Below are 15,151 nucleotides of genomic sequence, written 5' to 3'. Positions count from 1 at the left end.
AGGGGGAATGGTTTTAAACTGAGACAGGGGAGGTTTAGATAAGATATTAGGAGGAAGTTTTTCATTCAGAGGATGGTGATGCACTGGAACAGGTTGCCCAAGGAGGTTGTGGATGCCTTGATCCCTGGAGGCATCCAAGGCCAGGCCGGATGGAACTCTGAGCAGCCTGGTCTGGTGGTTGGCTACTACTTTTTTTTTTTCCCCCCCCAGTAGAATAATTTTGTTACATTTAGGTCAAAATATATTAAATAGAATAATCACAAATAATATCTAAATGTTGTTACCTCAACTTGTCTGCTAAATGTACAAACAACTTGGGAAAACTTCTGAAAAAAAGTCCTTCAGAAAATGCAAAAAATGGAGTTAAGAAGTAATCAGTTGTTTCCTAATAACTGAATTTAAAATCTCTACATTGGTCCATTTCCATACATCCTTACAGCATCATGGATTTATGAGCTCCCTCTCGTGGCTACACTAACAATTAGGGACTGTTCTTTTCCAACCGAGCAGTGGTTGTAGATGAATGTATGACACCAAAGGGCAGTTTGTCATTTTCTGAAGCAGGAATTGATTTTAATCTCCTCAGCTGCTAAATGAGTCACCAGAGCTCCTGCTGAATCACCTGTCACTACCTCTGGTAGATGTTTCTTCACTGCTTCAGGCATGTAGTAAGCCAATCAGTATTCATACACCATGCCCTAAGGAAGCAGGTTGAGGGATGTGCTGACTGGTTGGTGGGATCCTACATTTCCAGACACATTTCAAGGCTGGGCCAATGGAGATATGCCCCCATACTACCAGCCAAGGGCAGAAGCAATGTTCCTATACACCACGGAGCGCATCTTTCCAGACAGGAACCTCTGGATGCCAGCAGCTCCAGAGGAATGTCTTCCCTTTGTGAGTCCTGGCTTTGCCCCACATCAATACATTGATAGTCAGGCTAAATTATTTTAGATTTCCAACCTTAATTATTCAATGATTCTGTCATTCCAGAAGGTTCTCCAGCTTAGTTTCTTCCCTCCCACGCAAGCTAGAGACTCTATGAGCATCAGTGATTTCCAGAGGTCAATTAATGAGCAGAAGAAGAACCATCCAGCTACTTCCCCCATCTTCATGCAGACTGAGCAACAGAGAGATCACAGACTGAGGGCACAGCAGGGAGATTTGCAAAACAAATTAAACATTTCTGAAACCAGAAGTCTCAGAGTTCAAAGGCTGAGTTCAGAACTACATTTTAAGAAAAGATAAGGTCATACCGAGCAAGTGTATCATATGAGTTCTGGCAATAATTGTTTTCTAAACTGACAAAAGACAATTTACAAACTTATGGTAACAATCTGAAGGCAGCCATCAAAGATGTGGCTGAGATTTCCCATCTATTTTTAACAGAAGTAAAATGGAAAGAGCAGAAATGCTGTTTCTTTCACCCTAGTCTCATATTTCCCTCAAACCAAATGTACTGTCTCAGGAGACTGCTGCACTGTTTAGAATAATAGATTATCTGTTATCCATTTTAAACCCAGGAAATCTTCTGTAGGGAAAAGCAATGGCAGATAATCAGTTCTAAATTACCCCAAGGGTGATGGTCACAATCCAGTTAAAGAAAGAAAGATTTGCTTACCCATCCCAAGGATCAGGGCTCATCAAATACTCCAAAAGAAGGGATCTCCAGGTAGATATCCTTCCTCTAAGTAGCCAGCCCTTAAATGAGGCTTCTGGTCGAAAGCAATTCACCTGTGCTCTCAGGGCTGGCTGTGTCTGTTTACCAGGTGCTCAATCATTGGTTAAGGCCCTAACTTAGCAATTCCCATACATCTGCTGAAGAAAAGATCACTTATTAAAAAGATTAGAATTCATTAACAGCAATATATACATATATTTTGCATGTCAGTAACACCCAGTAACAATATTATCAATAGTTAATGAAGTTCAGAACCATATGTCCCAGAAAGAAGCATTTAGTTTGTGTGAAAATATGCAAAATTAATTGCAAATCATTTGTATATGCTCATTTACTACAATGACAGATAAGATGCTTAAAATGCATAAATGGCTAAAAATCATTTTCTTGTTTTAATGGTTATCTGACTGTAGTGCAAAATTGCTTTTTCTAAGCACATTCACCTGGTTATGCAAATACTCGTAATAATTAGACATCAGGTTTCTTGGTCCTTATCTCTAAATTGGAGAGAGATGGATTTGAAGGCTGGACTATCAGATGGATAAAGAACTGGTGGAATGATTGCAGCAGACAAGGCTGCTGTCAATGGCTCTATGCCCAGATGGAGGCTGGTCACAAGTGTCCTCCAGGGGTCTGTCTTGGGACTGGTGCTTGGTACTAAATGTACCCTCAGAAAGTTTGCTGCTGACACCACGCTGAGTGGTGCAGTTGACAAAATAGAAGGGAAAGACATCATTCATAGGACCTGGACATGCTTGAAAAGTGGGCACATGAGAATCTAATGAGGTTTAATAAGGTCAAGTGCAAGGCGTTGCAGTCGGATTGAGGCAATCCCAGATGTGAGTACAGACTGGGAGAAGCACTCACTGAGAGCAGTCCTGCAGAGATGGACTTGGAGGTCCTGGAAGAGGAAAGGCTTAACACGAGCCAGCAGCGTGCGCTTGCAGCCCAAGTTCTGGGCTGCATCAGAAGAGAGGCGGCCAGCAGGGAGAGGGAGGGGATTGTTCCCCTCTGCTGTGCCCTCCTGAGGCCCCATCTGGAGGATTGTGTCCAGGCCTGGGGCCCCCAGTACAGGAGGTATGTAGAGCTGTTGGAGTGGGTCCAGGGAAGGGGCACAAGGATGACCAGAGGGCTGGAGCACCTCTGCTATGAAGAAAGGCTGAGGGAGTTGGGCTTGTTTAGCTTGGATAAGGCTCTAGGGAGATTTATTTGTGGCCTTCCCGTACTTGAAAGGAGCTTATATACAAGAGGGGGACTGACTTTTTACATGGTTTGATAGTGACAGGACAAAGGGAAATGGCTTTAAACTAAAAAAGGGAGATTTTGGTTAGATGTTAGCAAGAAATTTTTTTCTCAGAGCAGTGAGGCACTGGAACACACTATCCAAAAAAGCTGAGGATGCCCCATACCTGGAGGCATTTATGGCCCGTTTGGATGAGATCCTAGGCAGCCTGATCTAGTGATTCGCAATCCTGTCCATGGCAAGGAGTTAGAGCTAGATGATCTTTCAGCACCTTACCAGCCCAAGATATTCCATGATGCTTATTTGAAAAACAGTACACATTCCTGCCTTCCTTTCTCAGAACATTTAAGGGTTTATCACACTGCCTTCACCAGACTTTGGATCCAAGCTCTAAAAGAGAAAACCTTAGTCACAAGGCATGATGTTTTGGTGCAGTAGCATCCCTCTAGGGAAGTTAAATTCTTCAGCTGGAAAGAAAGAACGACAACAAAACTACTTCAAAGGGCAGCCAACACACAAGGTGCTGTACAAACTGCAGCACAAGCTCAGTTCTTCCTGCAAGAAATTATTTCACATTAAGCAACATTCTCCTTTTTTCAGGTCTCACAATACAATAAAACGACACAAACCAACAACCCAGACAAAGCTGAGAGCTCCAAGCAGTGGATTTCAGATGGAAAGAGAAAGACATTGTGCCAAGTGCCCCATGACCCTAAGGAGCTGCTGCCTGCAGCGATGACTGGAGCACCAATCTGCTCTGGAGGTGACCCCACATTGCCTGTTCTTTGATATTTATGTGGCATTTCACCACTGTATTGCCCTTTTAGAGTTCACTCCCACCATCAGATACTAAAGCAGGTAATTCTCCAAATAGCTCAATTCTGAACTGAAAACTCAAGCAGCAGAGAAGAGTTCAATTTCAGGAGAATAGCAAACAAAGAACAGAACCAAAATGACATCTCAAAGTACTCATTTCATCTGGCTGGGAACAGCCTGCAGCCACAGGCTCAAAGTGATGGGAATGTAACGATAGCTAGCATTGCAGTGAGTTACAAAGTGCAGTTGCAGAGTTTGGATAAGACTTTCAGATGCTGAAAGGCTACACTTGGCATTCGATTTCAGAATTGTTGCTGCTGTGAGCCCTTTGAAATCTAAGCATTCTGACATATTTTAATACTGTAAATGTAAATAATGTTTTTCACATTCAGGCAGAAGGAATCAGGCAGACTAATAATGCACACATATTAGAGATAATGCCTTGGGGGAGAAATAATAATTTGCAGCTAAATTACTTAGGGAGGTAATTGGTATTTGTATCCCATACTGCCTAGCATGATATTTAAAGATGCTGCAAAATCCTTGTTACATAGTTATGTTTTATGCTACGAAGCAGCTCTCAGACAAAAATCTGCTTAATAGTTAAACCTGTTGCTATAACAACGACATTTCACAGACATGGATACACAGAACATACACAACCACATCTGCATTAACAGAATCTCTCATTACAATTGAATTTTACCTGGCAAAAGAATCGGTTAAATTTGGGGGGAGGGAAGGGGAGGAGTGTCTTTTTTTTTCTTTTATTTCTTAAACTACCAACAGGATTTGATCTTTGAACACCAAAAGTCTCTCCAAGAAAAACTTCCTGTTTAATTCATCTGGTTTTGGGTTCCACTTAAATGTTTCCCCTCCAAAGAAAGGAATTCAACATCAGCCAAGCAGACATTTAGGCATATGGCAGATTCCACTAAAGTGGGTCAAAGTACTGTCAAAATACTGCTTTTGATACACACTGCACATGCTCAAAGATGCAACTTCTTCCAGCCTTTGCCCACAAAACTGAGAATGAAGAGCAGAAACAAAGGCTCAGTGTAACACAGCAGGTCTGGCAAAGAATCAGCAGATTTTGCATATATTTATTTGATGAGTCAAATCACTGTTTGGCACAGCTTTATCCATCTTAGACCTTAATTAATTGCCTGGAATAGGAGAAGGGTATATAATAATAATAATAAAGAAAATTTAAAAAGAGAGATGAAAAACTCTTGTAGGTCAAGCTAAGGCCAACAGAGAAGTGTTAGGGGGAGCTCAGGAATGGCAGATGGTTTGTGATGCTCTCAGTAATGGCTTGTGATGCTTCCAGTAATTACGGATCTTTACAGAGTCAGAAGGTTCATCTCTGCATGAAAACAATAACATACAAAGGAATGCTAGACACAAAGCACAGTGAAAGCCACTGACTGGGTGCTGGACTGGGTGCTGAAGATGGCTACTTCAAAATAAAGAGAATAAAAACTTGTGTGTAATACTTTCATCCATTTGCATGCACTATACAGTGGCATTACAAAGGAGTATGACACAGTAATTTATTTCCATCACGAGATTTAATTTCAACCTTAAAACATCTCACAACTAGAAAGACGAATGTGTTTTGGACCTGATATAGGAAATAATGATTTTCAGCATAAGAAGTACTACCAAGAAATTTTCATACACATAATAACAGAATCACAGAATCGTAGAGGTTGGAAGGGACCTCTAGAGATCACTGATAATCATATTACTTTTTATGATGGGCCAACTATAGCTTCTGCCTAGTTAAATCTGTTCTTCTCATTGCCAGTTATGAAAGATACCAGTGGAGACAGAAGTACTTGTCTGATTTACAAACAATTTGACATCTCCGTACCATTTCTCTATTTAGAGCATCTCAAACAATACAACTCCTACAATAAATGCAAATTACTTTGTTACTCTATTCCCTCCTTCATCAGTTTCAATATTTACATATTCTACAAGACAGCTTCAGAAGCAAGATCAAATTTAGCACAACTTTCACAAAGCTTTCCAGAACTGTGATTTTGTTAATAACAAGTAGAAAAATACAGGTTTCTACACAGCTGTCTTCTGTGTTCCTCCTGAAAATACCAGCTGTGGCTTTGAATGAATGTTATTGTTTTCAATTGGCTGCACACCTTTTAAAGAATAAAGGAGGGCATTGGAAGCAGAAGTAGATAACTATGTTACGTTGTTCAAGGTTTCTCTTTCAATATAGAACACGTAAGTAGTAAGGCAGCCTGCCAAGGGCAGACCACAGAAAGATTTAGCAGTAAAAGTTACATATTTTTTTCCTTTTAAGTGTAAGCACAAACTAATGTCTGCTAGACTAATACTGCTTACAACAGAAGGCACTAAGAATATTTTGCCATCAATGATGGAAATACTCAAGTTGCAGGCCTCCCACTTAAATATAACTAGCCTCATCCTACAATGTGCTTTTTTGCTGGCTGAATTTGTAGTCATCCTCTAATACCTGTTCTTAAATTCAGAGCCTTGCAGGACCTCTTAGCAATCTGCTTATCAATTACATGACATACTCTTCCAACTGGAAGGTCAAACAGGAGTGTGAAATGTGTTACTGTGGCTGTCAGATATGCAGGATGAACAACCAGCTCATATGAAAGGGTGTTTTACTCTTCATTTCTGGAGAGATGAGATTCCACCCACTGACTTGGTGCGTTAAGTCAGACATAATGTGGAAGAAGAAGAAGACACTGTGATGGTAATGAGAATAATCATTAAACTTAGCCATAAACCTTCAGCTATTTACTAAAAAAATGTTTAAGGAGTGAGATTAAGATCAGGAAATCTAAATGTATGGCTTTAATTTACAAGTAAGACTCAATATAATCAAATTAGTACTAGTGCACTATGGCCAATTCCTATCATCTAAAACTCATAACAACCTTAAATAAACATGGAAACTGGGTTACTAAATAGCTTCTGTCCAATTACAGGAAAAAGCTGACAAAAAAAAAAAAAGGAGGAAACTGCCTCATCATTTCACTGACATTAACTGGCATCACACTCTACCTGTATCTAGGTTGCAGTCATCATATTCTATACCCTACTCCTTTCTTCTTAAGAAGGCAAGTGTGTGAGAAGAAGTAATCTTTTATTTAAGCCAGGCAACATACCAGAAAAAGCAGTCCCTAGTTCAGCTATTTCATAGCCTCAAGCACCTTGAGGCCAGTGAAGAGCTGCCTTCCTGTCAGATAAGCAATGGCTCCTGCACTGCAATTTCTCTACAAGAAAAGCCAGACCCAGCTGGGACACACACCAGGGCACAGCAGCCTGCAAGTCACCTCCAGGCCCTGAACAGACAGGGTCTCAGTTGGAGGGCAAGGTGGGAAGCTTCCACAGTACTGCTGTGACATGTGCTAGACACATCATTCCATTTGTGCCCCTTTCAGAGAGCTGTATTGGTGATTTTCCTGATATTTGTTTTCCTATTGCAATCTCCTTTAGCCGCCAGCACAATTTTCAAATTACAGGCAACTTATAATAACAGTGTGCACAAAATGGCTGGTGTTAAATGCTGTCATCCATCTCCACTAAAACTTTTTGATTATTCAGTATAAAAACTGGCAAGAAGACAGATGGCATCCTTGATATATTTTAGCAATTTTTATCTATTATCAATTATTTATGCCCACTTTTGGTTACAGATGCAAGATAGCCCATTTTTTACATTTTCCAAACACAGGCTTTCAGTACTGGCTTCAATTACAGCTAAATATTGAGCTTCAGTTGGGATAAACTGTCTACTTCTGACAGTCTTCTCAGGCTCTACTGGAAGGCACAGGGACAGGGCTGACCTCCAACCCAGAAACTGAACAACAAGGGCTGCCTTGGGGCCACCACTGTGCAGAAGAACTGCTGCTTCCACACAGGACCAAGAACAATCCTTTTGGTTTACCTGTACCATCAGCAAAACCAGTAAATAGTACTTTTCACTGAAAAGAGAAAATGTTCCACAGAGAGTTGATTCACAGAATCATCTGAAATGGCCAGAATTTTTCTTAGCCCAATCAAAATTTCTATGTCTTGGCTGGAAAAGAAGAACACGCCTAAAGGATGCAACACCCAAATCTACAGATCCCTGTTTCTAATGCAATGGTTCGTGAGGGCTGTGCTCAAGGACAGCCTGCTCCCATTCCCCCCACTGTGAAGGCAGTCTCCTGAGCAGCCTCGCTGGAGATGCTCCTGGAGGCAGAAGACTGTGCATCATGAATGTGAAATGACTGAAGCATGTCATGGAGGATCACAAAATCTATATCACAGAGGGCAAGGAGAACATGAATATATGAGTTGTGGTTCTTATGGAATGCTGCCCTACAAATATAGCAGTAACATTTTGTATGCTTCATTCACCTGAGGTCTGGCCCTCTCTTCCTTGCAGCCACTAGAGGTCAACACAATCACACACTTCAGAGCAGGAACATGGAGCTATGGCGGGCTGATGTCTGTCTGGACTGGGATTGTGAGATGGACCAGGGTCTCTGCTCACCTCCTGCCTGATGGAAAATAGCACGTGTGGCTGCACAGCTCCAGTGGACCAGCACCACAACTGTCTTGGATGCAAATGAACCTCATCCAGCCTGTGGAAAACGAAGGGATGTGGTCACATGAGTGCATGGCGCTCATGATAGTCTTCTGATCTGTGCTCAATGTTCTTCTCATACTGAAATACAAACTCACGAAACCAATATCTTCTCTTAGATAATACACTTCCAAATACACTTCTTGCATTATTCAGATTCTCTATGAATTCTGGAGGCAATGACCAGTACTTATTTCAGTGTAAGCATATAATTTTTCAACATCTATCCTAGAATCTTGTGCAACTGTCCAGCAGTTTTGATTCCAAAAACGAATGGATAGACAAGCATACACATGCAGTGGAAACCAGCTCTTCAATCATTCAACCGCCTCCCACAAACATGTATTTTCTGAAAAGCCTAATACACTGCTATTAAATTATGAAACTGTGTCTCTCACATCCCCAGTTTTACTGCTGCAGCTTGATAACCTCTTCCCCAGCTGGTTGTTTGTTTTCCATAGCATGTCACTTAAGTTCCTCATTTTATCAATCTTTTTCCAACACAAACGTACATAACATCTTCCTAACATCATGTATATCAACAGTGACTCCAACCCCCCTGCCCCATCCCCAGTGCATTTTGTTACCTCTTTGCATGGCCTTAATCAAAGCAGAAGGTAGAAAGTGCTGGGGTGGCTTCCTTTTTCTTTTCCTCATTTGCTGCCTCTGTGAAAGGATGTCCTCATGCTGCCCCTGTGGGGTAGGGGGAAAGTGGGAGCAAACATGGTAAGTGGAAGTTGTGGAGTCACCATCTGTGGAGGTGTTTGAGGAAAAGGTATACATGGTACTTAGGGACATGGTTTAGTGGGTTGTATTGGTGGGAAGTGGCTGGTTGGACTAGATGATCTTGGAGGTCTTCTCCAACCTTAATGATTCTATGTTTTAGCAAAATAAAAACACTAATATTTTGCCTGCACCTTTATATTTTAGCCTCTTCCAAGAAAGAACAATTCAACAGTTTCTCTCAATAAATATGGATTTAAAGTTCAGGTTATTGCAGATTCAAGTTATTGCTGCCTTATGAAAACCTCTATGCTAAATGGAAATATTATTACAAGCCTTATTGTGTTCTCCTTATTGACATGCCAGCATTATAGATAAACTGCTGTCAGACTTGTGACTTGTTATAGAGCACAAACTGTGACATGTAGTGATGTTAACAGCTTTTCAATTTCTTTTTATGACAGTAAGCCCATCTTCCTCAAGTAATTATACATATTTATTACACACTGCAAACTGCTTCATTGCTTTAGTAACACTATCTCACGCTGATTCTAGAAATCAGAACACATTCAATTTGAAAGTCATTTAATTTAGAACAGTAACTGCACATAATTATTAGAAGTTTCATAGAGGGCCCTGATATTCTGTACCTACTTAGAAGAAATTGCAAATTTACAATTATTCTTTTGATCAGTAAAACATATCCTTGGCTTTTTACTTTTTCTTGTACTATTCTATAGAACTTGTTGTTGAAAAAAAAACAACACACACACGTACAAAACAAAAAAACAAAAAACCCAAAACAAAAAACCACACACAAAAAAAAAACCCACCCCAAATCATAACAAGCAAGGAATTTGGATCTAGAAGTATGGAAAAAAATCTTTACTCGGACAGTAATGAGTCACTGGCACTGCTGCCCAGAGAAGCTGTGGATGCCCCATCCCTGGAGGTGTTCATTGCCAGGTTGGATGGGGCAGCCTGAGGTGGTGGGTGAGCAGGATCTAGAAAGGGATTCTGGGCTATAAACGCAGAGAGCACGCCTACCCCTGGTGGCATCTCTCTGTCCACCCCAGCTCCTACTGCTGTCCCTCGCTGGTTCTGCAGCAGTCCTGCACTGCTCAGAGTTGTGGCTTCTCCAGGCCCTCACAGTGCCCAAATGCTTTCCTACCGTTTCTTCCTGATGAGAAAATCTGCACTTCCAGTGTTGAGAAAGATAGCAGAAATAACAAATAGAACTTCAGCAAGAAGAAGCAGAGCATGGAAGAAGGAAGATTGCTTCCAAGATCAGGCCAGGGCTCTCCTGTATTTCAGGCATGGATTTAGCTGCTCTGAAGAAAGGAAAGGAAAGGAAAGGAAAGGAAAGGAAAGGAAAGGAAAGGAAAGGAAAGGAAAGGAAAGGAAAGGAAAGGAAAGGAAAGGAAAGGAAAGGAAAGGAAAGGAAAGGAAAGGAAAGGAAAGGAAAGGAAAGGAAAGGAAAGGAAAGGAAAGGAAAGGAAAGGAAAGGAAAGGAAAGGAAAGGAAAGGAAAGGGAAGGGAAGGGAAGGGGAAGGGGAAGGGGAAGGGGAAGGGGAAGGGGAAGGGGAAGGGGAAGGGGAAGGGGAAGGGGAAGGGGAAGGGGAAGGGGAAGGGGAAGGGGAAGGGGAAGGGGAAGGGGAAGGGGAAGGGGAAGGGGAAGGGGAAGGGGAAGGGGAAGGGGAAGGGGAAGGGGAAGGGGAAGGGGAAGGGGAAGGGGAAGGGGAAGGGGAAGGGGAAGGGGAAGGGGAAGGGGAAGGGGAAGGGGAAGGGGAAGGGGAAGGGGAAGGGGAAGGGGAAGGGGAAGGGGAAGGGGAAGGGGAAGGGGAAGGGGAAGCCTCTCAGTCCTTATGAATCATTCTCAACTAATGAGAGTAAGATGTGGCTCAGCTATCAAATAAACACACATTATCTGCACTTAGCCCTGGCGGACGTGACTGCAGGGCTGCAGCCCATCGGGCTTCCAGCTATTAGGATAAACAGGTACCAATGGTGCTTCATTTCACTCTTTTACTACTGGATGTACTGATTTATTCATTAACTGAAAATCCTCTAGGAGGACAGCGTCAAATACAACAGTGAGCTCCTAAAAGGTTAAATTCATTCTTCCACCAGTAAGATTTTAGAATTTACACAAAGAAAGCAGTGGCTTCACTGATCTCTCCAGGCCTCTCCCTACTCTAGGTTTCTAGCCATTAGGTTCTGAAGGCAGGATAAACTGGACTCGCCAATTACTGCACATCTGGGGAAAAAAAAAGGGAAAGAAACAACAACAATGCTTTAATGTTTTGTTTGTTTCTTTGTTCTTAATTCTCCCTGCTCTTCATTTCTGACTGGAGGCAGATCCTGAACACTTGGGGAAATGCATTTTAGAAGGCTGTGGCTCTGAAAGGCAGCCATCACAGTCACATGCATGGGTGGGAAGGTATATCAGAATGTTCACATGGTTGTGGCAAGGTGTCACCAAAAAATGTGTCAAAGAGCTTCCACAAATTTACTCTACATCAGGCAGAACTCCCACTGATGCCACCAAGACTGCAGCTTAGATAAAGGTCTATGTCTCAGATCATTGGAAGGGAAAGCACATTGGTGAGCAAATTTCATGGCATCAGTGACAGCTAAAGCAGGCTACATCAGGAATATAGTCATGGTGATAATTAAAAATATGAATTTGTGACTTTTGTTTGCTTATCATTTCAACAAAGCTCTGCATTTCACAGCTTCACAAACAACGAGATAGAGCTCTTCTATGGTTATACATCTACCCTAGCAGCAGAATAGGCACTTTCCTAAATCAATAAATCTTCACCAGCACACCTGTATTCATATGATAATAATATTTAAAAAATAAAGTAAAAGTGTGCATGCACTCAAAGCAACTCACCCAGGTCTGTAGTTGTATGTGAACAAAGTCAGCCAGCCCCTGAAAACCAAGCAAATGAGTCTCATATACATCGTAATGCACCAAATATCACACAGAGAAATTTTTCCCATCTTCAAAATGTAAATACAGCTTCGGTTCTACAGATATGTAGAGCCATAATCAAGGAACACTTAATAGCTCTTAAGCAGATCCTAAAAAGATCTTGAGGAGACTGCTTCCATTTTTAATTTGTCTGCATGGAAACAAGCAATCTTAGATGTCTGAGGTTGATTTGTGATAGTGCACAGCACTTGCTTTTGTTGTGAAGCACAGGATTTGGATGTCTGGCATTCCACCATCACCGAACCACTGAGGAACCAAAGCTTTCTCCTGGATCACTCTTCCTGCTTACACCATTCCTGTGGTTTCACTGGCAGCAGAGCCAGTCCAGCACCTGGTCATAGGGAGACAGGTTTCCTTTTCCTCTGTATTTCCTTCTCCTCCTGTTCCTGCTCTTAGCCATGCAGTCCAGCCTCTGCCTGATGTCTGCCAGGCACCTTCCTCAACCTGGCTGAATTTAGCTCCCCATAAAACCAGTGAGGCTAAATTGGTTCCTCCATGGGTCCAGGGAACACCAAATGAGCCACTAGTTCAGGGGACATGGCTGGAGTAAGGTTGATGGAGATGGAAGAGACAGAAAAACACTTTCCTGATAGGACTTCCAGCATCCTTTGGAGCCACAACTCCCATGTTCTCCTATGGCTTTCTGCCCTGCTGAGCCACCAGACAGCAGCCTGCCAGCATACAGGAAACAGCATGGGCTGAGAAACAGATGTCCCTGGGGTAGGGAGGCTGGGGGGCACAGGACAGGAAGCTGATGCATCTGGGAGCAGCTTACAGCTCTATGATAACAGTTCCAAATATTTTGTCTATTAGTTTAGGCCCCAATTTTTGGCAGTCAGAGAAGGGATGAAGGCAGGATACACTGTCATGTTATTTCAGCCAATAAATATCTGCCTGTGTGTCCACCAGTGAATTTTTCTGTGTAAAAAGCTAACAGACTTTCATTTAAAGCAAAATTAAAAATTCTTGCAGCTTCTCCTCTTACAAAGTGCCTTGAGAGCTGCTCTGCTATGACCAATGCTTCTCATTCTTACCTTGAGCTTGGCTCATCATAGCCACCTGCTGTTTCCCACACTGTAATGAGACTGCATATGGAGAAATAGTCCCCTTCCATATATTTCTTCAAATATCTCTCAGGCCAGGGCTCCAGTTGGGTCACCAGTATGATTACCAAAGAAAAAAAAAGAGTAAGTAGAACAACTATCTCAGGGAAGCAGTGCAGCTAATTGTTCTCAGAGCTCAGAAGCCTGTTGTGAAAACAAACAAACAAACAAAATGGACACTCTGAAAAAGGGCTGCTTGCTGCATGTATTATTTCTGGGAAAGTGAGGATGCAGCTGCAGGTTTAAAAAATGGTTTTTCCCCAGCAGTTTGTTGGGTGCTTTCGTTTTGCTGGCTTCGCTTTTTTTCCTTATGTTGACAGCCTGTCTCTCATCAGTGTTTCACATTAAACAAGAGACAAGTGATGCTATCACAGAGGTTTGCTTATTTGATTGATATAGTTGCAAGAACTTCAAGGAAATGTGCACAGAAAGAAGACATTCCTGTTTGGTAGTACTCTGTGATATGGGAAGAATTTGCAGCAGCTGCAGTCCCCAAGATCCAGCAGAAAGCCCATTACGTTCAAGCAAGGCAGCTTGCAGGCCGCTCATTTGCAATAATGGTTTCAGCATCTCACAATACTATAACCATACCTCTGGAGAGGCAAACAGATAGAGATAATATGATATTGAACAGCAGGACTCTTTGCCATCTGTCAGCTGGACATTCAAGTAAAAATAGCAGGGTAGAACATTTAATGCTTCATCTGCTTTCAGCAGGGAGATTTATGCCATCCTAGCCAGAGCATCCCTGAATGAAGAAGCAAACTAAAATGTTTGTATTAAAAAGTAATGAAGGGAAGCTATTCTTGGAGCCATGTGGGCCACCAGATTCTTCCTAAATGGTGCAGAATTATCAGCATGAAAAATTAATACCTGAAGTGGGTGATCCTTACTCAGAAAGAGGAGGCACTACTCAATGGTCCTCCAGCTGTCCCTCCTGCCAGAGACTAGAGTCCACTTCTGTGCTGCCTTACACAGCAGCAAAGGGACACAACTGTGCTTAGCTCTGGGCAGGAAGAGGGTGAAGTTCTGTCAGAGGGCCTGCTGGACAGAAGGAGGTTTGTTTTATAGCACAGTCCTCCCATTTCAGGACCTCAACAGCTCTAACAAACAGAGAAAAATATCCAGACGGTAGCAGCTATAATGCAGCAGAACAGCCTGAGCATGGCATGCTCACAAATGTGACAGGGTGGTAACCTATCCCCCCATGACCATGAGCTCTCACACACTCTGTTCATAAAGCCTGAGCCTCTTCCTGATAGAGAAGAGCAGCACTCTCCCACCTTCCACTTGTAGATTTGGACTCATTTCAGAGTCCTACAACAGCACCGTCCGATTGTACAGGATAGATGAGGTATGGTAGTGTTGTATAGCCACAGATATGTTCCTGCATGGAGCAGAACCTCCTTCTAGGATTTTGTCTATGTTTGCAGAGCCATTTCAAAACGGAATCAAAGACTCGCTCCAGTATGAGAACTGATCAGGCACTGAAATATCAAGCAACTGGCCTTGAAAGTCAGGGTGAGAACTGAAATACAATGCCATGCTCAGAGCTTTTATCTCCATTCAAGACACTCTTCCTCACAAAACTTGACAAGAGAATACAAAACATGAGAAGCAATTTCTAGCTGAGGTTAAAACTGTGAATACATTATGGCAACAACACAGCAGAGCTCTAAACACCAGTGTGGATCTGAAACACAGCTTCCATGAAGGGAAAGCAAGCTGTGGGACAAAACCTTGGTGTTACGCAACTATACAGCAAAAATACTACAAAGCTGCTCAAATCCTCAAGGCTTCATTTTCTAAAATACAGTCTCACATGATGCTGGGTGCAGGTCAGGACACGAACTCCAACTGGGCCAAGTCTGTTCAACTGAGGAGATGGTTTAAATAGCAGGACACACATCCTGCTGGATGGACAGCGCAGGAACCAGGAAAATAACTTCACCAA

General features: G+C 42.3%; 2 long non-coding RNA genes across 3 annotated transcripts in view; one reads left to right on the top strand and one right to left on the bottom strand.

Moving 5' to 3' along the window:
* Positions 1–13,597, bottom strand: part of LOC116230927 (uncharacterized) — a 34,871-nt gene extending 21,274 nt beyond the window's left edge. For both annotated transcript variants that reach the window (XR_016469442.1, XR_004167326.2), the window contains exons 1-5: positions 13,129–13,597; positions 11,993–12,031; positions 8,958–9,063; positions 8,142–8,368; positions 1,622–1,818 (exon numbers count right to left, since the gene is read on the bottom strand). This is a non-coding gene — a long non-coding RNA (uncharacterized LOC116230927). The remainder of the gene's footprint in view (positions 1–1,621; positions 1,819–8,141; positions 8,369–8,957; positions 9,064–11,992; positions 12,032–13,128) is intronic.
* On the top strand, positions 2,651–5,241 carry LOC149916591 (uncharacterized). The gene is made up of 2 exons (XR_016469441.1): positions 2,651–3,687; positions 5,090–5,241. It is a non-coding gene; the product is annotated as an uncharacterized LOC149916591 (long non-coding RNA).
* Positions 13,598–15,151: the final 1,554 nt, after the last annotated feature.

This window comes from Phasianus colchicus, chromosome 10 (genome assembly GCF_987193195.1).
Source record: "Phasianus colchicus chromosome 10, bPhaCol1.hap1.1, whole genome shotgun sequence".
In the NCBI taxonomy this organism is placed as follows: Eukaryota; Metazoa; Chordata; class Aves; order Galliformes; family Phasianidae; genus Phasianus; species Phasianus colchicus.
This window is presented reverse-complemented; position numbering and strand designations above follow the sequence as displayed.